Here is a 21,456-nt window from a genome sequence, read left to right on the forward strand (position 1 = left end):
TGTTGTACTCTTAACATCCGTTAACCTTAACTGTAGGAACTTAAACCTGTCTCAGACATTTCATATACATGTTAATGGGTACATGCCATGAAGAAGAACAAGACTCTGCTTCCCTCCTCTGAATGTGATCCTACTGAATCAGAGGTCAGGCCTGCTCTATCCCCTCTGCGGTGACCTTACAGAAAAATCTGGTATGAGACGAGAGTCTCTCATTTGACTTCAAGGAGCTTTGAAAAGATATGAGGTTTGACTCAGAACAACTAAAAGGAGACAAAGTATTCCAACAGCAAGTACAAGTAAGAGCCAAATTCTGCTCTACATTATCTTGGTATGAATCTGAAGCAATGAGTCGCAAATCCAAGGACATAATTCCAGATTTATTCCTCATGAAAACAAGCAGAATCAGACATCACTTAGGTTTAGGCTCTTACATTCTACATACTAAGTATTTGAGGTTATTTGTTACAAGGTGAACATAAACTAATCCAACACCTCTAACATGTCTACAGAGAAATTTGTAACATATATTGCAATAAATGTTCAATTACACGGTAGTAAGAAAACATGGGTGATTTTCTTTAAGAGATGCTGGCTTGTATCATAAATGCTTAGAGCACAGCTGCAGCAAAACACTCAGGTTTTGCTATGTTAAGTATCTCAAATATAATTTTAAACTGCCACTCTCTATAGAAAAAAGAGGACCCCTCCAAAAAACTTAAATTCAAGTTGAGTGTATTTTAAGAAGCCATAGAAGAAGCCTACAGCAGAAATGCCTTAACACTGACCTTTTCACTATAATGACAAGGATTGCTCACTCGAAGTACATCACTATTTCCTGTTTCAGCATCATACACAATGTACACATTACTACCGGATGGAAAAAATGTATAAAAAAAGCTTTCACGTTGCCAAAGTCTGACTGAACACAGACTTATTTCCACAGGATGACTATTAAAAAAAAAAAAGAGAGAGAGAGAAAAGGCTACACAGGAGCCAAATTCATCTTAAACACTTCCTTTATAGGCAGAAATTTGCAAACAAATCACAGTTCTCCTTGAATGGAACAAAAACCTGCTATCAAAGAGATGCCAAAACAGCCAACAGGACAAACAATCTTGTCAGTCAATTAGCAGCTAATTGATCTCTCTGATCCCACTGCTTTTAACAGAGCAGGTAAATATTTTGTTTCTGGTTGCCTAACCTTGCTGTGCACAGAAGAGTCTGTCAGAAGTGCTTAAGCATGTCAGATAATACAAAATCTACCTGTTCTGGCTGACCATCTTCCAATGCAGATATTCTGAATCTATCTCTATACAAAAGCAAAGGATTGGGATTATTCAGATATGAAACTAAACAAGAGAATTATATAAACTGCTAATCTTCTCACACTGCTACTTATTTCCTTGGGGAACAAGTTAAAAAATGAAAATGGATGAGTAAAGTACCAATCATTTCCCATGTGGACCTTAAAATGTGATGGCAGAGCAATGGCAGATCTGACAGACAGCACTTCCAGTGTTATTAAAATTTCAGAAGGCAACAGAAGTATCACAGTCGTTTTGCCCGCCCCCCCCTTTTCTTTTGAATTATAGTATGCAGTGACCTAAAAGAGTGAGAGCAGCTCCCATGCAGAGAACAGTCAGAAACAGATGCCCACCACTAAGGTCCTCTGTAAACATTATTTTGATGGCTGAAGTTAGGTTTATATGATGCCTAATCCCATTGGTCCTAACTTGCACAAGAATGAGTTTCTCTCGAAGGTGAGTTAAGTAGTAAGTAAACAGTATTTACTAAATGCACATTAACAATGTACAGTAGTATCCAAAGCAGTGCTGAGATACAAATGAGCTCTTAATTCTTGGGCTGCTCTCTTCATCAGCAGAAACTCAACTCTATCTCACTTTCTACTGAGCCACAGAAATTGAACATAAGGATACTGTGCCAAACCATAGAAGTGTGAAGTAGTTTCTGATCACTATTTGTAGAATTACTTTTTTTCCACACCTGCATTGTAGAAAAGAAATGGAGCTTTGGCCCTGCTTTTGGCCCCAAACTATTATCATGTAAACGCACAGGCATTATGTACCCCCCAAAAGACTAAATACCTAAAATCTGTGAAAAGCAAAGGCTCAGACACTAACCAATGATGCTATATGATGCCATTGGGATTGCAATGAAAGTTTTGCATTTGCAAGAACTGGTGAAAATTACTGAGATTAAAGAATTTTTTCTCAATTCAACACAAAGAAACATGTTAATCAGAAAGGGAAATTTCGCACTTTATAAAGGACAGATTAACTAAGCTATGAATTTAGCAGCACTTGTGAAAGATGAAGTGTATGCAAAGAGCAAGATTCCTGTGTGGACGTGGTTTATAGTCATTTCTAGATTTATAAAATATCATCTACAGTAAGAAGGGTAAGAAGAGTGTCACTGGAGAGTTCAAACTGCTAAAGTTGTCAGATGTAACAATTTTCCTAACTGAAATGACACGCAAAGGCTGAAATGCCTCTTGGTTTTCACACAAGAACTGCAACCTTGGGCAGCTGCTGGGGAGAACAGACCTGTGCTGGTAAGTCCCTGCTAAGATACCATACAGCTTCTCCCCAAGTTTTCCCAGGAACAAAAAAAATCAAAATTTGTGTAAATATTGCATCATTTTTAGGTACAAAGTAACTATTATTCTGTTGCCAAATGGAAATATTAGGCAAATATCAGGCCTTTGCCTAGCATTTTCATCTTAGAGGGAAAATATCGCTGAATTTTCTGGGAAGTGAGACTTTTTTAGTTTAAAAGTTATGCAATCCTAATTATGCAACAACGGCAGATTTTGTGAACAGCTATGCCTCCTTTCACACCATGTCAGAAGAAGCCACTTGCATTTCACATGAAAATACCAGTCTCTTTCAAACACTTTTCTTGAATGAGCAAATGCACTGCCTCTGACGGATGCCCTCACCCCAGGAAGAATTACATAGGAAGACATTTATAGTATCTGGGCTTACGTTTGTTTTTCAGTCACAACAATTATTATACAAGCTTATTTTAAAACCTGTCATTGTTTACTAAGCCCTGTGGTCACCACATGTCAAAACAAAACCAGACGCATGCTAAACATCAGTAGCATGTTCTTACCATTTTTTTTTCCATTTTTTGCACCCAAAGTGGAATGGGCTTTCACAGCAGTTTTATTTCAATCCATTCTGAACACTTTGTTAAAGTTCAGCTGAGATCAGCTATTAAGCCGCAAATCCTATATATCGCACAGATGTCAGAACAGTCACTATTCTGCAGCCAAATGTTTTCTTTTGACTAGTGATTCAATACAGGCATTTCGCTGTAGCAAATCTAGTCACTTAGCATTGCCTAAAGATTCTGACCACTACAGCTGTAATACAGGATACTTTAATTAGACTGCACATTTAAGGATGCTGCTTTCTTTACAACCCTCAGGATGCCTAGCAGGGGAAAAAAAGAAATAAAAAGCTCTTGAAAATTACTCTGGCCATATTTTACAGTACTTCCTTCTTTTTATTGCATGAAGTATTGAAAGTCAGTATGTACAATATCCAATTGCATCAGAACACCTCTTAAAACATTCAGTAAAATATGCATACGATTTCTGCTGCATTTTGTAGGTATACATGAAATTTCACTCTTTGCAGTTAGGTTTATTTCTGCAAAACACAAATCAACTGTGTTTATTAACATGAGCATCACTCTCCTGAGTAAACACCTCTTAAAAGATGAAGGTCGACCAAAATGCCTGAAGCCACATATAAAACCTCTGTTATTCCACAGGGCTGTGTTGACATTTGAGGGGCAGGCCAAGCTGACAGCTCAGTTACAGATTCTCAACAAGCACAACACAATAAAACCCAAAACATTTCTTGGGAAAGACACTGCTCAGGTTTCATGATGACTTTATATCAGACAAGGTTAGACCAGGGTGCGGTATTACAGGGCATTCCTAGCACAAACAGCACCTTAAACTTTCATATACGTATGCCACATCACACCAACTTTTGAAACTACTCCAAGGAAACCTGCAATATGAAACCATTATCCTGTACTTAATAAGTGGCACAACTGGATGCCAAATCACTCCTACCCAGGAAAAGTTGAAGTAAGGACAGCAAAAATCTTCATTGCGAGAGCTCGGCAGGCTCTAAGAGGACATTTTCAGGGCTGATGGCCTATCGAAAGGGAAAACAACTGCTGCTCAGCTCTAGAAAACTCCAGACAACTTTGTACAGCGTTCTCCTTCTCCTGCATCATGCTTGGCACATTCCCCCAAATTTAGTTTTCTTTCCGTTGTCAGAAGTAGAAGTGAAATCAGCCAACAATCTGGCCCAAAAGTCTCTTGTGTGCTTGTGATACACTGAGTACACTTGTACACTACAAACAAAAGAAAGCATCAGCAACATACAATCATAGAATGGTTTGGGTTGGAAGGGACCTTTAAAGATCGTTTAGTTCAGCTCCCAAACATCCCCTAGTCCAGCCCTCAACATCCCCTTTACAGACAGGGAAACGAACCCACAGAGTATGGACAAGCATATAGGGCTTCCTGTTTGCTAAGCTACACTTAAACTAATTAATTACTAAATGTTCCTTGGGAAAGCTCCTAACAATCTGAAAAACTGTGCTGCAAACCAAAAGCAGGTAGGCTATCTTTCTTAAGACTGAAGTGCAATGTTTTAGCATTCAGACCACCTAAGACAATTAATCAACTTATTCAACTGAACTCTTCCCCCTACTTCTCTCTTCCTAGCCCCCTAGCAGGATTTGAGGACACCCTGTTCGCCTGGAGATGGTGAATCACTACAAGCCAGCAGGCCCACTCGGTTCCTCAAAAGACACAAAAGGTGTAAAAATAGCTCGTACTAATGAAGCAAGTACAGCGTCAGCAGCCAGATGAGCGTGGGTGATCAGATAAGGGTCTGTTGTTGCAAAGGGCAAATTATTAAGAGAATGCTTCTCCCTCTCCCTCTTTTTATTAAGCTTTGTTCTTTCTTCGCTGAAACCAGCCCTCTGCAATGCCTGATAAATGACACCTGACAAGATTGACTCCTCCTGTAATTGCAAGTTTCATACTGGTGCAGGAAGTGGTGCCTCACTATGAGCTGAAGGTATGGTGGAGGTGTCACTAAAAAAATATAAATAAAGAGAGGCAAAAATAATGCCTAAAAATAGCCAGGACTACCCACTGAGTATGACTGTGTGGGTATATTTAGCCGGTCTCACACCAACTTTTCTTGTTAAAAACACAAACTTACCTTTATGCAAAACAGCTTCCTGTTTCTAACATAACTTGAGAACCTTGAGAACATGAGGGGGAAAATTCAGATTTTAAAATTGTCCCTTTTTCACTGAGATTACAAAGAGATTAAATGTGAAAAGACCAGGCAGATCTTCCACGTGGGTTTTGCATCCTGAGATCCCATAACGAATAGATGAGAGTTTGCTATTAAGACATCCTAATACAGCCCATTGGACTACGAAATAGATTTAGAGGCAAAACCAAAGCTGTACCAGCAAACTTCTCCAGGGACCAGAAATGAGACTCTGGAACTGAAGGAAGGGGGACATGTCCTATGCCAGCTGCACTGCTTGAGCCAGCACTGCCCTCGAGAGATGGCTGTGCCCCACCAGAAGCAGACACATGGGCCTAAAGGCTGGTGAGATGCAGTTGCACTTTTACAGCCCTGCTCTGCAGGTCTCGTCTACTCTGAGGCCAGTTTACATCAATTTACCAGGGCAAAGGAGCTTTTAGGAAGGCTGTAAATATAACTTACTCCCATTTAAGGCACTCCTATGCAGCCTAATAAAGTGGCACAAGTACAAATGACCATCTGGCCAAGTGATAGAGTTTAGTATCTTATGAGCAATATCGAGAAGCACTTCCAACTGCACATTTGAATTTCTGATTCCCAAATACCTGTACTTACAGGAATTAACGAATGCACCTTTAAAGTGCTGGTGCTGTACCTGTGTATGTCAGCTGGCGTGCACACCACAGTGAGCGGAGACCAGTGCTCAGACACCACGTGCTGTCTCTCTGCTCCACTCAGCAGCAGCCAAGGGGGTACCATGGAACAGGAGGGCTCACGCCAAGTCACGGCCCACCTCCGCATTGCCAGCGCTTGCTAGCCTTGCTCACAGTGCCATGCCAACCTCGCTTTGAGCCCACTGCTCACCCCACCTCACTGTGTCCGGAGTCCTGAAACTTTCATGCGTTTAACTGCAACGGGATGAGCCATAGCTGTGTTCAGCGTAGATGTTCAGAGATGCTCAGCAACCTCTCTTTCCAGGGCAACTTTCTGCTTCTGCACGGCATGTGTTTTGTTCCCCCTAACCCAAAGGGAAGGGAAGCCAGGTCCCAAGGACTCCCTTCAGAATGTCTGCAACTGTTTGAAGTACATTACTGCAATATTACTGCTGGAGGTAATACACATGCCAACCTTCTAGTGCTCCGCATGAGCCGCGCAAGGAAATGGTCTCTTCTACAGTTATGGTTTTTCTATTTAATATCGTGACTCCTTTGGTTTACATGAGGGGTTTGTTTCATTATTATGCAGCCTTCCTGTGTGGCTCCAAATACCACACATCAGTCGTTCTGGGGCCAGGGTTAAACAAAAATGCACAGGTTTATACCAGACCTTTTCTCTCATTTGCAACAGGAAAAAAAGCCCACTGTAAGACATTGCCAACTTCACATGCAAGATTCAATAAAAATGATTATTCTGACATCACAATTTTTATTTTCTTGATTTTAAAATTTAAAAAAAAGTAATTGAAGTTAATAAGATTATATTTTTAAAATTAAATCCAGTGGGAAATTGAGAGCATGCTCTTTTCTCGATATGCTGTGATTAATTCCCATTGATGTAACCATTCTTTGTTCAGCATCATAGTTTTGTCTTTTCATCCTATGCCTTAGCAGTAAATTTAATAGTCACTGATTTTTTTACTAGAATGGATAAACATAGCGATGCAAGAGAAATCAGCTGATGATATGATTCTTCAGACAATTTAATTTTCATCTGAAATGAAGAGTAAATGTTATTATATTAGAGGAAATATGAATATAAAAATAATTATTAGTAGGTTTAAATACTGAAGACCATACTCTGGCAGTACATTTACATAAAGTTAATAGGAGACAGGACCATGTACCCTCAACCACTGTGGGGTTCTTAAGTTATAAAGCTAAAAGCATAATGATCAGAACTTCAGCCTATCCCCCCACTCAGATTTGGAGAAGAAATTCTGTTTAGCAGTAATATATTACCTATCTTTTTAAGACTTCAACTATTTAAAGAAAAATGTACAAAGGAGAAGATGACATTAAAAAAACAGCAGGAAAGCATATTAGAAAAATGAAAAATTACCTCCGCTGTACACTTAAGAAAATATTTGTTCTTAGACAGTATTTTCCAAAATTGTGTAGAATAGACTGGTGCCTTTTCCCCAAAGCTCTGCACCCCGGGGCCAGCCACACACGGCGGGCAGAGCCCGGCAGCTGCCCCCCAGCTCCCCGCGGCCTGGGGGCACTGGCAGCGCTGCCGCACTGCCCCGGGGGGCTGCGCCGGCGAGGTGCCGCCTCAGCCCCCCTACACCCACACGGGCCTTCGGCCTCTGCGCTTTCAGTGCCCCCACAAGAGACAGCTTGAACCGTGCGCAAATTCAATTTAAAACCAAGAAACAGCCTGACTCAGAATAATCTGAGGGAAAGAAATGGTAACTTTTCAGCCAGACCCATGCCCTGGTGGGTTTGCTGTGCAGGGGCACAGCCGGCGGATGGGGCAGGCAGGGGACAGTCACATGTAACACGGCGGAGCAGGGCAAGGGCCTGCGTGACCACATCCAGCCCAGCCCTGTTCAGCACCAACTCCTTCCTTCCCCGGGGGCTCCAGGGCTGCTGGCTCGCCTTCTCCTTGCCTCCTCTGCTGCCCAAACCATGACGAGGATCTGCTGGACCGGTACAAAGCCCACCCACGGCGGGTTCAATGGTACAAAACCTTTCTGTTTTCAGTGTCACATACAATACTTGGTCACGAGACAGGCAAGATAACCAGCAGAAGTAAAACGAAACAGGATGGTAGCTCTTCTTTTCAGTAGGTTCCTGCTATGGACTTTCTCCATCGGCCAGTGTTTAAACTGCGGGTGTTGGAAAGTTATTGTCCCGAATACAAGTAAGGCCCTAACTTGCACCTCCTCAAGCACGTGGCACAGGTGGGGTGGGAGACTGGACGCAGTGTCTGACTGCATCTCGGGTGGGACAGTGGTTCCACAATGGCACTTCCCACAAAATGAAAGTCTACAGTCAGCGAGAGCACCACTGATTTCGCACCCTGGGTAGGGGCACCCCACCACAGGCAAATGGAAGCAGTGGGCGTCCGGGATAGCAGGGGAGGCTGCAACGGGAGCCATGGGAGGCAGTAAGAAGGTACAGCATTAAGTAACAAGGGGCTGCGTTATCTCACATCTTCCTACATCCTGCCGCAGGTCGCTTTTCCTGCCGCAGCCTCCTCCCTCCCTCCCCTACGCAGTGTCACTTTCACCGGCGCGCGTTCCCCTCCCACTCACCAACATGTAACGCGCACCATGATTTATGTCACCTCTCCAATCTGGCCTGGCATCTCTGAGGTGCAAGCAATAGATGCAGTCTACGAAAGGTTAGGATTAATGCTTTATTGGCAATTACAGCAGGCAAGCAGCTCAGCTCATAATGCAATTTTTGCCTTGTGAAGACCTGTAGGAGGTGGGAGCAGGTTGCCACAGGCCTGGCGCCTGCTGCATGCTGACATATGTCCTCACTTCTAGGCGAAAGGGCAGGTCCAATTAGGTGTCTTGTATTATTAACGTTCTGCTGCTTCATCTGTTGATCACGTATCCTCCTCTTGGCCTCTCTGCGCCCCAGCTTGTGTAACGCACCGGCATCTGTGGAGGCACTGCTCTACCCAGGAAAACTCGAGCGGAAATCTGGTGGAGAAGATGGGACACCTTCCTTTTGCAGACCCAAGCAAGGGGCGGGCCGAGAAGTTGAACAGATCACTGTAACTAGGATCCTCAAGCTAAAAGATGAGAAATATGAGATATCTGCCCTTCCGGCAGTAATAATTACAATGTATTATTAACAAAACTCAGGTTTCATCATTAACTTGACTTGGGTTTCAAGAGCTGATCTCACCCTAATCATCCTCCAAATTACATCCAGCATTTCTCTCAGAGATGAACCAGTACCAGCAAGGAAGGCTGCTGGTAACTATTACACCAAAGAGAAAGCACAGGTAAAAATGAGCTATAAATACCACAATCTAACAGGTGCAAAAAATTACAGACAGATTTTAAGTTGCCTGAACCCGGGGCGATCTCACCACTCGGATCTGAACCTGCCAGAAAGACAGAGCCTGTAACTTCAAAGCAGCTGAGAGGAAAGGGCTCACTGTCAACGCGTGCTGCATACGGCACAGCTGACGTGACTCTGCTTCTGCAAAGGATTGACTCCACTCCCCTTAAAGGTGTCAGTAAATTCACAGCTCCTCTCTTGGATCTCAAAACATGAGGAAGGCCACCTACATGTTTGCTATAATGAAGTAGCCAACTGTCTCAGTCATGACCCAACTGCTGTAACGAAGGACCTTTGTTTGATTTTGTTCCTCTACCAAGCTCGCCATCAGAGCAACTAAGATCTTCAAAAGTTTTTTCTCAGCCTCCAAGTGTGAGATGAAAATGACATTTTAATTGTGGATGAGTGAGGTCTGCTTGAGTAAAATAACCCCAATCACTCAGATGCAACTGCATAACAAACACTGCTCCTCTAGCAGGGAGCCTAATTGCTCTGCTAGCACCAACAAAGAGCTGCCAGTTCATTAGAGCAAGCTGGACGAGCTGCTTTTTGCATCTTCACGAGCTGGGAGTATTTGATGGCAAAACCGCGATGGATGTTTGATCCAAAATTCAGCCTCTGATTTCTGATAAGCAAAACTTAAAAGCAAGGAACCTATCAGTCGGATATTTTTCTTCACAGCTTTCTTCAGGGTAACAATTTATTCTTCTCCTTGATCTGTTCAAGGATGTCAAATCAAATCTTAAGATAGGATTTAGACTTTTATATTCTATAAAAACCTGCTTAGCAAAAAAAGTAGCATGAACAGAACTGATGTGAACCAAACTGCAGTTTCACATGACATCTGGAAGATGCTGGCACTTACGTTGCTATTCTGCAGCCTGACCGCACCAGGACCTTGCCAGAAAGTGCAAAGGGCAGAGGAAAGCCAGAAAAAGGCCAGCAGAGGTCAAAGGCAGCCACGCTTCCTGCTGGCTGCTCAGAGCAGGTTTGGACAGCAGGTGACCAAGCAGATGGCAGAGGAAGCATACTTCCATCTTGTCCAATGGGGAAACGATTTGCTGAATCACACTAAAGAGGAATGTGGCAGCTAGTCCTGCCAAGATGTCCAGGAGGTCCCTTTGCCTGTTGCAGTGGCCCCCAGGTGCAGTTCTGCACCCCTTTTGGGAGCCCATGCTGCTGTGCTCATGTTTGCCTGTCCACCCCCTCCTTCCCTCATCATACAGCTCAGAAAAAACCATTGCCTTGCTTTACGCTTTAAGAACATCTATTTCTGCTTCTTTTTCCCTCGCAACCATCTTTAGACTGAATGCTTTCTGAATGGAAAACATTAATTTCAGGCGGATACCTGCCTCAGCAAGTCTATCAAGAGCAGCTTATTTTCTCTAACTCAAACTCCACAAGTGAATACGTCCACATATGGGCTCAGATACATCTGCATAAAGAGGTCCATTTGCCTGAGTGTTTGCTAATGAATGCTTGGCAGTCAGAGGGACACCACAAGTGCATCCGGTTTTTCTTAATTTTTTTAAAATGGTTACTTACACCTTCAGGAACAAAGCTTTGCTGAGGTTGCTTATAAAATGCACCACCCAAGGATTCAAATCCAAATCTTAACATTGACATGAAATTTAAAGGTGCAAAAAAGAGTAACATTTTTTTTCCCTTTTTATGCAGTTTGAATCAGCTGGTGGGAAAGTTAATAGAAATATTCCACCAGTGAAATGGAAAGTGGATCAAGCCAGTACAATGTAAGCCTTCAAGACAGCGGAAAACTCCACATGGGATGCTCTCAGGAAAATCACTCAAATGTAGTGCTATCCAGTGCACTGAGGGCTCGAGTAGATCAGCTCTTTGCATAACCAGGACCATGCTTTGCTTTTCACCCAAGGTGTTCATCAGGATTGGATACCAAAACCTTCTTTTCTGACAAGTCATGAATTAAATAACTACAGCTGGTTTCCAGGATCTCTTTCGTTCTGCTAGCAATCTCACACAGAAACAATAAAAGTACTGACACTGTAAATTAGTTCTAGAGGTATCATTTTAATCACAAAGCTGCTGCAAGACATTTCTTCTCCAGTAGCAGCAACAGTGAGTTCAGGAAGCACAGAGAACCTGCCAGCATTAAAAGCAGAGCACATCTAAAACCACAGGTCCCAGTTTTCAAAATGCTGCTTGTTACAGGAATTTCATCTATGCTAACACTCTGCTAGAGCAGTCCAGGTAGTAACAGCAATAACAAACACCAAAGAAAAAGTTAAAGGAGCACTAATATAAATGGGACAGCATTGTTCACTGACAAAAATTTTTAAGTCCCAAGAGTGCTGATTCACCCATGAGCAGGTCTGGATTTATAGCAAAGGACAGAGTAAGTGCATGACTACCCCACAGAAAGTTTCTATTTCAAAAAGTGTCTGCATTGCTTCAAAATCAAGATCATGCCACTGAAATTCCCACCTGTCCAAGATTTTATTTCCTCCTTGTTTTTTTTTTTTCTCTCCACAGTGAACTGAGCTGCTCTAAGATTATTTTTCTGTGATTTTGAGCAAAAGCAGATACAGAAGGAACTGTGGACAAGCACTGAGGGCATCAAGCCCACAAGAGACTTAGCCTTTGTCCCCCTTGAGAAATGGATACAATGCCAGCTTGAGTGGACTCTGAATCCTAGTTTTAATTAGAGGGAAGGTGAAATCAGGTAAACCTACCTCTTGCTCAAATACTATTCTTTCCTCAGTATCCCTGTGTTCTCCAGAAAAATGGTCTTCTCCCTGTTGGTGACCACTTATGCAGGCACAGGATCCAAACTCTTTCTCACTGTGTCCTTACCATCTGCATGTTGCCTACCTATTGACAGCCTCCAATAAAAGCTTCCTTTAATAGTTGTCCTGACTCACAGGTGGGGGGGAGGGAAGCTGACCTCGCTGCAGCATCAAGAGTCTCTGACGCATTTTGGGAGGCTGTGGTTTCGGGTCTGAAAGAATTCAGCCTTGTTTTCTACTAAGTTTCACACGTTTAACTTCCAAAATACCACCCTATAGCTCCATGTCCATTTGCGACTTGATGTTGTTTAGTGATTCGACTTAGCACTATTCAGGACTTTAGCCATACGCTTGGCAAATTAGCAGTACTCACCAGCAGAAGAGAGTTTCTCAGAAACGCAGCCACCCAGGCTCCTGGCTGGCTCCACCTCTTGTCCACCCACTCCCAGTTTCAGACATTTCGCATTCCAAAACTGGAAGTGTCTATGCAACATAAGGTCACGTTATTGCACAATGCGCTCTGCTCCTTCTAAGAGCCACTGCATCCTCAAAAGTACATCAACTCTTAACAGCAAGAGAGCTGTTTACAGTGAATTTCTATTTGAGTGGGAGTATTTTCTCCAAGAATCTTGTAACAAGGACATGAAGTGTATGACTCTTCCCTACATTTGGTAAAATGGTTACCAAGATGGCATTTATTTCATACTTCCACACCAGCATTCCTTGCCCTTTAAGCTGCCTTTTGAAAAATTGAGAATTAATTTTTACACTTCCCCGAAGTATTTCTGTGCTGGATAATTTTAGGATACGCTAAACAGAACAATTTCTGCCTATCTTAAATTTAGAACTGAGGCCATTCGTAGCTTTTGCAATGCAACTGTGAAATACAACTGTTTGTCACCAACGTGAGTTTTGCTAATTTTTTTCTTGCCAAGTGGTCTGAATAATTGCTATGATCCCTCCCTCACTTGGTCTTTAAATTCTAACAGGTGAATGAGATCTCCAGTTTCAATTATAACTGAAGAATGCCACCTCTTTTAGTATAGGGGATTAAAATTGAGGTGGTCGTTATTTTTTTTCCCCAAAGGACAGTACACAGGTGGAAATGGTGGTGTCACATTGTGTCATCTTTGAAACTGCATTCAGCTTTTCAGCTACAAGCCTATCTGGCGTTCCCTTGAATGCCAGTGAGTTATATTAGTGGCTCCTAAAGGCAATTTCTGACATATTTAAATAAAGAATAAATGATCAGTCCTTATGTGCCATCTCTTGATTCAGATCTGTCACCTTCATCCTCAGCACCACCAGGGCAGGTGAGCAGTGGGGAAGGAGAAGGGTTCAGGGCCCGGGAGCTCTCAGCACCCTCTGGTGAGAAGGGGGATGCTGGTGGGGCTAACGGCTAAGGCAGCCCTCAAAAAGCCCTCCTGATTTCACAGCCAAACGAGTTCTTCATAAGCTGTTGCTCCCATCTTCCCAGAAGTGAGAAGGTTCAGATCCAGCAGTCAGCATTCAGAAATCTGATTCAGGCTACGCAGCAAAAATTATGATGGCCAAAACAAACCAGTGACAAAGTAAGAGGGAGAGGGAAATAGAGAGATTCCTATGAGAGATCCCTATGAGAGAGGCAGAATGAGGGACAGACGAGGACTTTTGCACTTATCTGTTTCATTACATGGACTGACGCCATGCTCTGCTGTAGGTAAGGGTAGCCTGGGATTTTCACTCGGAGTCATTCATTCGGAAGATATAACGTGATTGAGAATCAACTGCCCTTTGTCCCGTGGAAGACATAGTTAAAATGGAGCTAATGGTTTAAAGTTACTTAGTTCCTGTTTGGCCTGTGAGCAAGTAAAAGGTTAGACTGTAATATTTAACCACAACTCCCGTGCCTTTCTGAGAAGCATAGAGGAGGCTGCCCAAAGGAAAGTCAGACATCTGCCATGCGGCTTCCTTTGTGCATGAGGTGAAGAAATCTGCACCAACCTTCAGCCTCACGTAGATAGCAAGCTTCCTCCAGTGCAGTGGCTGTCACGCAGCGTGCTTTCTGGTACAGCCTATTTCCTTCTGGGGGATGTTTCCCCTGGGGACAGTAGGGACTAGTGCTCTGTGCACGCCACCAGCCACGATCATCAAACCTGCCAGCTGGTTACCATGCAATATAGCTAAAGGTTTAGAGCTTTAAGTAGAACTGGCTGCATGTCTAAATGAGAACAGGATGAAGAACCGATAAGGGATAGCAAGACAAAGAAAAGATTCGTGAAAGTCTGGAGACACAGTACCATAAGGAGAACACAGCATCTACTACAATCTTGGTGAACTATTCAAACTGTTACTTTAAAAAGTGATATGTGCATTCATTCTTTTTTAACGTTCATCCATAAGAGGTCACTGTGTGATACAATGAACACCTTGGTGTCAGCAGCATTCCTCTCCCTTCCCATATGCTCAGCACCAGGTGTCCAGTCACCTACAGTAATGTCCCAGCCACTACCCAGTTGCCTTTCGTAGGGACAGTTAGGGCAGGCAATAAAGCAAGACGTGTGGGAGTCCTTCACTTTGATCGTGTGACCTTAGCCAATTTTACAATCACTTAAATGTACTTACTTTTTATTCCCCATTAATCTCAAATGGAATCCAAGAGTTTTACAACCCCCATAGACATTTTAAATAACCAGTAAAAAATAGACAAAAATTTGGGAAACTGAGTTTGAACAGCAAAGATATAAGCTCACAAATGGCCAAGACTCTTCTAGTTTTCCAGGGTTTGGGGCCTCTATTTTAGAATCTGTTTCACTACGACATTGTTTTTTCAGTAGTTAGTAGACCTTTTCACAAGGGTGACTACAATACAGTGTGGGACATGGACAACTGTCAAGGTGACCTGCCCACCGGAACTTCTTAAGCATAAAGTTTTTGTACTGCCATTTGCCATGAGATGAGAGGGGAATAATAGGTAGATGCAACTTAATGGCAACTGAAACTGTTTTAGCTCAGTTCAGCTAATCGAAGACCTTCTTCATGGAGTGAGGTGACCTAAAGGGAAGTATTTCATTCAGAGATTTCCATGGGAAAACAGAAACAAAAAAATAAAAATAGCAATATGGAGATTTTCCAGTGGAAAACTTCTTCTTGTGGAAATTCCACTTTCAATTGACAAATTGTTTTTATGGGAAATTCCTAAGCAGCTGTAGGCACAGCCCTCATGCTGAGAAGTTTAAAAGCAGCTCATGTCTGACCCAGTGCCCTCAGATTTCCCACATCAGATAAACTGCGAGAGCAGAGCCCTCATCTTTCCCTTACTCCCGTGCATACCCTACAGCACACAAGCGGTCCCACTGTGGGCACAACAGTATATTGACTGCAGCGGCAGTACGCACGTGGTTACAGATGGGGTGCTTGAAGGATTAATCTTTTAATGTCCCAAATCAAGATTAATTACAGGCTCTTATATATACACTGTCCCTAGTGCTCTGATACTGGTAAAGCTGTCATTGGCTTCAGCAACAGGTTTACCTGCACTAAGGATTGCAGGCTTGGGAGAGCCTTCAATGAAGCTCCTCATAGTAGACTGCACCAGGAAGAAAGAACTTGGGGCTGACTTTTATGTGATTATGTGAATGGTCACAAATCACGGATGTAACTCCATTGCTATTAATTGTTTTACACTGGCTTAAACCTGTCAATAAGAACTACACGCTCCAAAGCTAACATTACAGAGACTAAGACAAACATTTTTAGTGAGCTTGCTAAGGGTCTTCTAAATTTGTAGGAGGCGCACTGTCTCCTTTACAGACTGATATTAGAAAAGTGTAAACCATTCATTATAACGCATCTTCTATCAACCACTTTAGCATGAATCATCATACTGTGTAAACAGGCTAGGAATCATATTTATGGCAGGGCTCAAAGTATCTCAGAAAGTCAGAGGCAGAAAAAAGCTATTAGAGTAGGCAGGCTTTTACAACCCCTCACAGTCCAGAAAGGTACTGAGCACCTAAATCGTTCACCTAAACATTTGCAGGGATTTACAGTATTTCTGTACCAGCCCTGTATTTTCACACTAATGCATTTTTAACACAAAATAAAATGTAGATCCCTGTGAGTAAAAAAGTTTATTCTGCTGACTGCAGGGGACTCATCTTCACAACTTACTCTGAAGAGTAGATGTTGCCTCTTTCCTGACTACCTTCTGTCCCATATAGCCTATCCAACAGTAGAGCGGATCCAGCATCCCCCAAACTGAGCCGAGCTGGAAGAGCTCAAGCACAGTGGAGCTGTGGCAGGAGCGGGAGCCCCAAGGTGCCATTGAGGAGGCTGTCGGCAGCTGGCCGCCTGCCAGGCGCTGCAGGCTACAAGGTGAAGGAGTGGACAAAGGCCACTGCTCAGCTGCTACAGTGACCTTCAGCTATGCTGATCTGCGATGGGAATGCACCCCCTGGCCATGCTTGTGTTTCTAAACCACATGCCTTCATGGCTATCTGCAACACTACGTACACACGTATGATACCGAATTCGCACACAGGCGCAGCCCATGTCCGTACTGCACATGAGGCGATGAGTTCCCCTCCACCCCTCACCACAAAGTGGCTAGCCAGTTACATCAGGGCTACTGCTGCTCTGCACCCAAGGAGCACAGGGGTGGACGTGCTCACTGAGGAGTGATGCATGGCTGTGAAAATCATACACGCTGAGATCGAACTGCAAGCAATATGAATTTCAGAGATCAGTTAAAAAAATCCTGTATTGCTCCACCTAAAGGAGTTATTCTTTTGGGGCATCACAGTAATAAAACACAATCGCAATGAAAACCTTATTGCTACAAGCTTTGTTAATGAAGTGACAAGAAGGGCATTTATTTTCAGAGTCGGACACTCGAAGGAATACCCCACATGCTAGAGAGTGTAAGCTGTCTTTTCGAGCATGTAACAGAGAGAGTTCTACTACACTGAAACACATGTGATAAGAGAAGAGGGCCCAGGCTCTTCTCCATATTCTCTGCATACCTGTTACTATCACACAGCTGCTCTCAAGTCTACAGTTTCCTGTGCAGTACAAACTGCATACCACTTCCCCTACGGAAAAAAAAAAAAAAGCCTTGCTTGTTCTTAATTGACGATGGAAATACTGTCATATTTTCCACTAGCCAAGCCTGAAACCATTACTGAACGAACCTTCATTAATTTTTCCACAACATTTTGCAGAAATGTCAGGAAACAGCTGCACCAGAAATGCTTAACTGTCCTTATCACTAGGGCTTCATTGGCGAACCTCAAATTACACAGGTTTTCTTCTTTCGAAACTCTACATTCAATGATGTTTTTTGTTATTCTTTAGTTGACTGTCTCAATGCACTACTTTCTCTTCAAAGGTATCTGATTACACAGGTTCAGTGGCGCAGAGACATTTTATGACCAGTGGAAGAACTTGTACAGTTTGGAGCTGCATACTTCTAGGAAAAGATTGCTTCCTGCAGATTGCTCAGCTGTGTCTTTCTTGGATCAAATTCAATGAAATTCACAACTTGCAGTCAAATTGTATTTGCCAGTCAGACTGAATTCATTACACTGACATAAACTCTTGCTGCATTTTCTTACTCCTTTCCTGTCCTACCCTTTTCCTTTCCCCTCTTCTCTCCCCACACTCTCTCTCTCACCTCTTCTTTGAGCTAAACCATGTGTCAAAACTTATCATACAATGCGCTGTACATTTTCTGGAAAAAAACAAGTGGAACAGTATACAACATCATTCCAAACATGCAAACACTGAGATGATAGAAGGCTTGGTACAAAATAAGAGTGCAGCCATCTGGAGATAACTGCTAGATCTGAGATTCCCAGCTGGCTAAAACTTTGCAGTCTCAGAACTTTTTAGCGAAGCATCAGTGAGCAAGAGACTCCGCTCACACGGATTTGCACAGGGCACTGGATATTACGTAATTTTTCAAAAATGTAAATTCTTCAAATTTCTGAAAAGAACACAGCAACAAAAAGCAAGGTTCACAGGATTACTTTTAAAGACTGACATAATACTATAGTGTCTTGTTTATACTTTGAAATATTTAATTTAGTATTACTACAGCATGGCATGTTACGATAATCCTGCATATATGTCACTGGCAGATTTTAAATTGCAATTGTTCACTCTGTCTTTATTGAAGCTGTAAGCCTTGAATCTGTAACCTTAGGCTATTTTTAGACAGAGGGAAATATAGATGCGAATAGGTATATACACGTATTGGAAGTTACATGAAATTAATCCCATCAGGTGTGGTTGAGTGTTGATACTGTTATCACATCCTACCCCTAATAAGAGGTAGGTTACTTGCAGAAATGATATGGCCACATAAATAGAGGTTTATCTAGGTATTACAGAGAAAGAATCCTTCCTGCTGCCTGTAATTCAAAACGATTTGCATTTCTTGCTTTTTAAATGGGTCCCTTCCACAGCAGCATGCATTACAGCACACAATCCACACACAGCTCTGCTCAGAAAGAGCCAGCCACTGATGACCTCACCTTGTGCTAGGTGAACTCCTAAGCGTCTTCATTGCCTTCAGCAGGTATAGGTACAGCGGGCAGATCCTGGCCCAGAATGCCTAACATAGGCCAGCATTGCTACTGAATTGGTGCAGTGCTGGCTACAAAAAAAAAGATCCGTTTTTAAATTACTCTACCAAGATATTTGCTTGGACAGCAGAAATAGCAGTGCACTATCTCCTACTTAAAATACGCATGAATATATATGGGTTCTAGTTACAAGATATGAAATACTGCCAAAAGTATCCAGGTTTTTTAAGGATTCAATTTTATAATATGCCATGCCGAATTTCTCCTTCACGATACCCTTATCTGTCTCTGTTCCAGTTTGAAAGCAGCAGCTTGTGGTGCCAGAGCATTTCAAGGACCACGTCCTTCCAATATACGGCACGTTAATGACCTGCCGGCTATCATACAGCTGTCTGCGGCTGCACGGGAGACACACGAAGCGCATCTTGGGGGGAGGGAATGAATCTAAGTTGTTAGATGTCACTAAACAAGCCCTGATTTTTATTTTGGGGGGGGGGGAGCTCTGAAAGATCAATACTGCACCGCGAGTGCACCTCCCCGCCAGCAGAAGGGTGTCGCAGCTTCCCGAGGGCACAAGGGCTGGCTGGCGGGCGGCAGCGGCGGCAGACGCGGGCTTTTTTCTTCCACCTCTCGTCCGGCACCGGCCCGCGGCGAGGAACGCCGCCACCGCCACCGCCGCCGCCGCGCTGCAGAGCGGGAAGCGCCGGGGCCGGGGCCGGGCGGCAGGCGCGCCCCCGCCGCCCCGCAGGCGCGCCCCCGCGGCGGCGCGCAGCCCTGGCCCGCCCCCGGCAGCCCCGCCGGCGCTCGGGGACTGCGGCTGCGGGGTTCGCGGGCAGGAGGTCGGCCACGGCGGCGTGTGGTGCCCGGGGAGTGGGAGGCTGGAAGCGGCAGCGCCCGTTTCTGCCTGCTCTGGGTGTTTTCGAGTCTCTTTCTTGCCACCCCGGGCTGTCAGAGAACTAGCAGATGAATGTGTTGTCCCGCCACCCTGCTCGGCCACCTCCTGGACGTGGAAGAAGCAGCATGTTTTTCCTCTATCTGGCTAACAGAGGGACGAGAACGGAGTGCTCTTGCTTCCCCCCGAGTTTGTACATCTTGAGTTCAAACCGCCACGAAGACACAGCCTCCCCCTGTTCACACCGTCAGCAGTGAGCAGCAGGATCTAGGGGCAATGTCATGACGAAGAGACCTTGAACTTGCTTCACCCTTTGCATAGTCATTTATATTTGGGCAAAGTGGATAACAGCTCCTTTAGCACTAGGGTAGAGGCATTTTATGCTCGCTCGGCATTCACTTTACCCAGGTATAAATAGCAAAAGGTTTCAGGCAGTAGAGAATCGGGACCAGTATCTTCAAAGGATTCTCAGCCAGAATAAAGCATCTAGTCCTCCACACCACAGCTTGTGCAATCTCGCTCTGCTGCAAGAATCATTCCCTGCAGGGCGCCTGGGACTGCTGGTTTGGCAGCATTGCATGCTCCCGTCTTCAGAGAAAATGTGCCTTCCTATCGTCCCATATCTAGCAATGGAATCAGACTGCAAGCTTTCACCTGTAAAGTACACAGTAATAGGGTTCAGTTTCTTAATGGGAGCCTTTTATTAGCTCACGCAGTGTATTTACTACCCTACCAGTAGTAAGTGCTTGCCTTAGTATCCCTAGCACACAAGGTAGCGGTACATATTATCACAGTTACAATAACATTGGTCTGAACTACATTAATTGAGAGCATCTATTCTAAAATTCAATTGTTCCAAACAAAAAAGTAAAGCGTGCCATTAGTCGGCTGACCCATTATCAGGGAGAGTTCTCACCACACAAGAGAGCCACAGCAGTAAGTACCCAATGCACAGAAGTACCATTAAGTTACACACTAATGAAACCTGAAAAATTTATGCTAAAACCCCGTTTCAGAGGATGGCTGCCATGCTCTTGTATACCAAAGTTCCCAGTTTTCCACTTAAATCCTGCCTGGTGAGTCAGGATGTGGCTAGGTTTCTGTACTGCAGGAGTATTCCATTACTCCTGCTTATAAATTTCACACGCTGTTAATGCTTCTCAAACTGGCAGCAGAGCTCAGGGGTGCATGAGGACAGTTTGTTTTCCTGCTGAACTTTCAACCTAAATTCCACAGGACCTCTGGGGGGGATAATGCCTTCTTTTTTTGCCGACTTGTTCGTTGGTAAGACCCCTGCTGACAGCCATCAGTTTGCACCCCTCTCACCCACCCAGCTCCAATCCCAGGCTGCACGGAAAGATCTCGGTTAGCTCTCAGAGACTGCAGAGGGGAAAGAGTGCAATGCAGATACACATGACTTCCATCGCAGGGACTTGGAGAGGGATCCATAAGAAGAGATATCGTATATAGCACCACCCTGGACTGCAGAATGTTTGGGATCAGTTCCAGGTTTGAGCAAAGGTTCAAGGGATAGCCCATCTCAATTTAATCCCCCCCCGTTCTTTGCTTCAATTCATATATAGAATGAAACATAGGTCCAATACTATTTACATAGTTCTGAAAAACCTGGGGGGTTTATCTCAAAATGTGTTCTGCATTTTCTTTGAACACCTTCTCCTGTGGTCATGATACCACATGAGACTCTCCAGTGTCTTCCTTATATGCCTAGCTCCTATGGTTGCAGATAAGTATTGGATAATGCGAAGGATCAAACTTTTTCTTAACTTTTCACTATTTCAAGCGAGTCTCATTAAATTCTGAGGGCTAACAATTCTCTGACCATCAAGAATGTGCCCGTGCAGAGAAGATTAGAGAAGAGGA

The 21,456-nt window shown here is 43.7% G+C and overlaps 1 protein-coding gene across 14 annotated transcripts in view; it reads right to left on the minus strand.

The window, feature by feature from the left end:
• The window catches only part of HIVEP2 (HIVEP zinc finger 2), a 143,121-nt gene that overhangs the window by 31,819 nt on the left and 89,846 nt on the right, over positions 1 to 21,456 (minus strand). The window contains exon 5 of one of the 14 annotated variants that reach the window (XM_052784560.1): positions 18,633 to 18,754. The exons of the other annotated variants lie outside the window; for them this stretch is intronic. The gene's annotated coding sequence lies outside the window, so the exon portion shown is untranslated. The remainder of the gene's footprint in view (positions 1 to 18,632; positions 18,755 to 21,456) is intronic. 14 annotated transcript variants of the gene reach the window in all.

This window comes from Harpia harpyja, chromosome 4 (assembly GCF_026419915.1).
Source record: "Harpia harpyja isolate bHarHar1 chromosome 4, bHarHar1 primary haplotype, whole genome shotgun sequence".
Taxonomy (NCBI): domain Eukaryota; kingdom Metazoa; phylum Chordata; class Aves; order Accipitriformes; family Accipitridae; genus Harpia; species Harpia harpyja.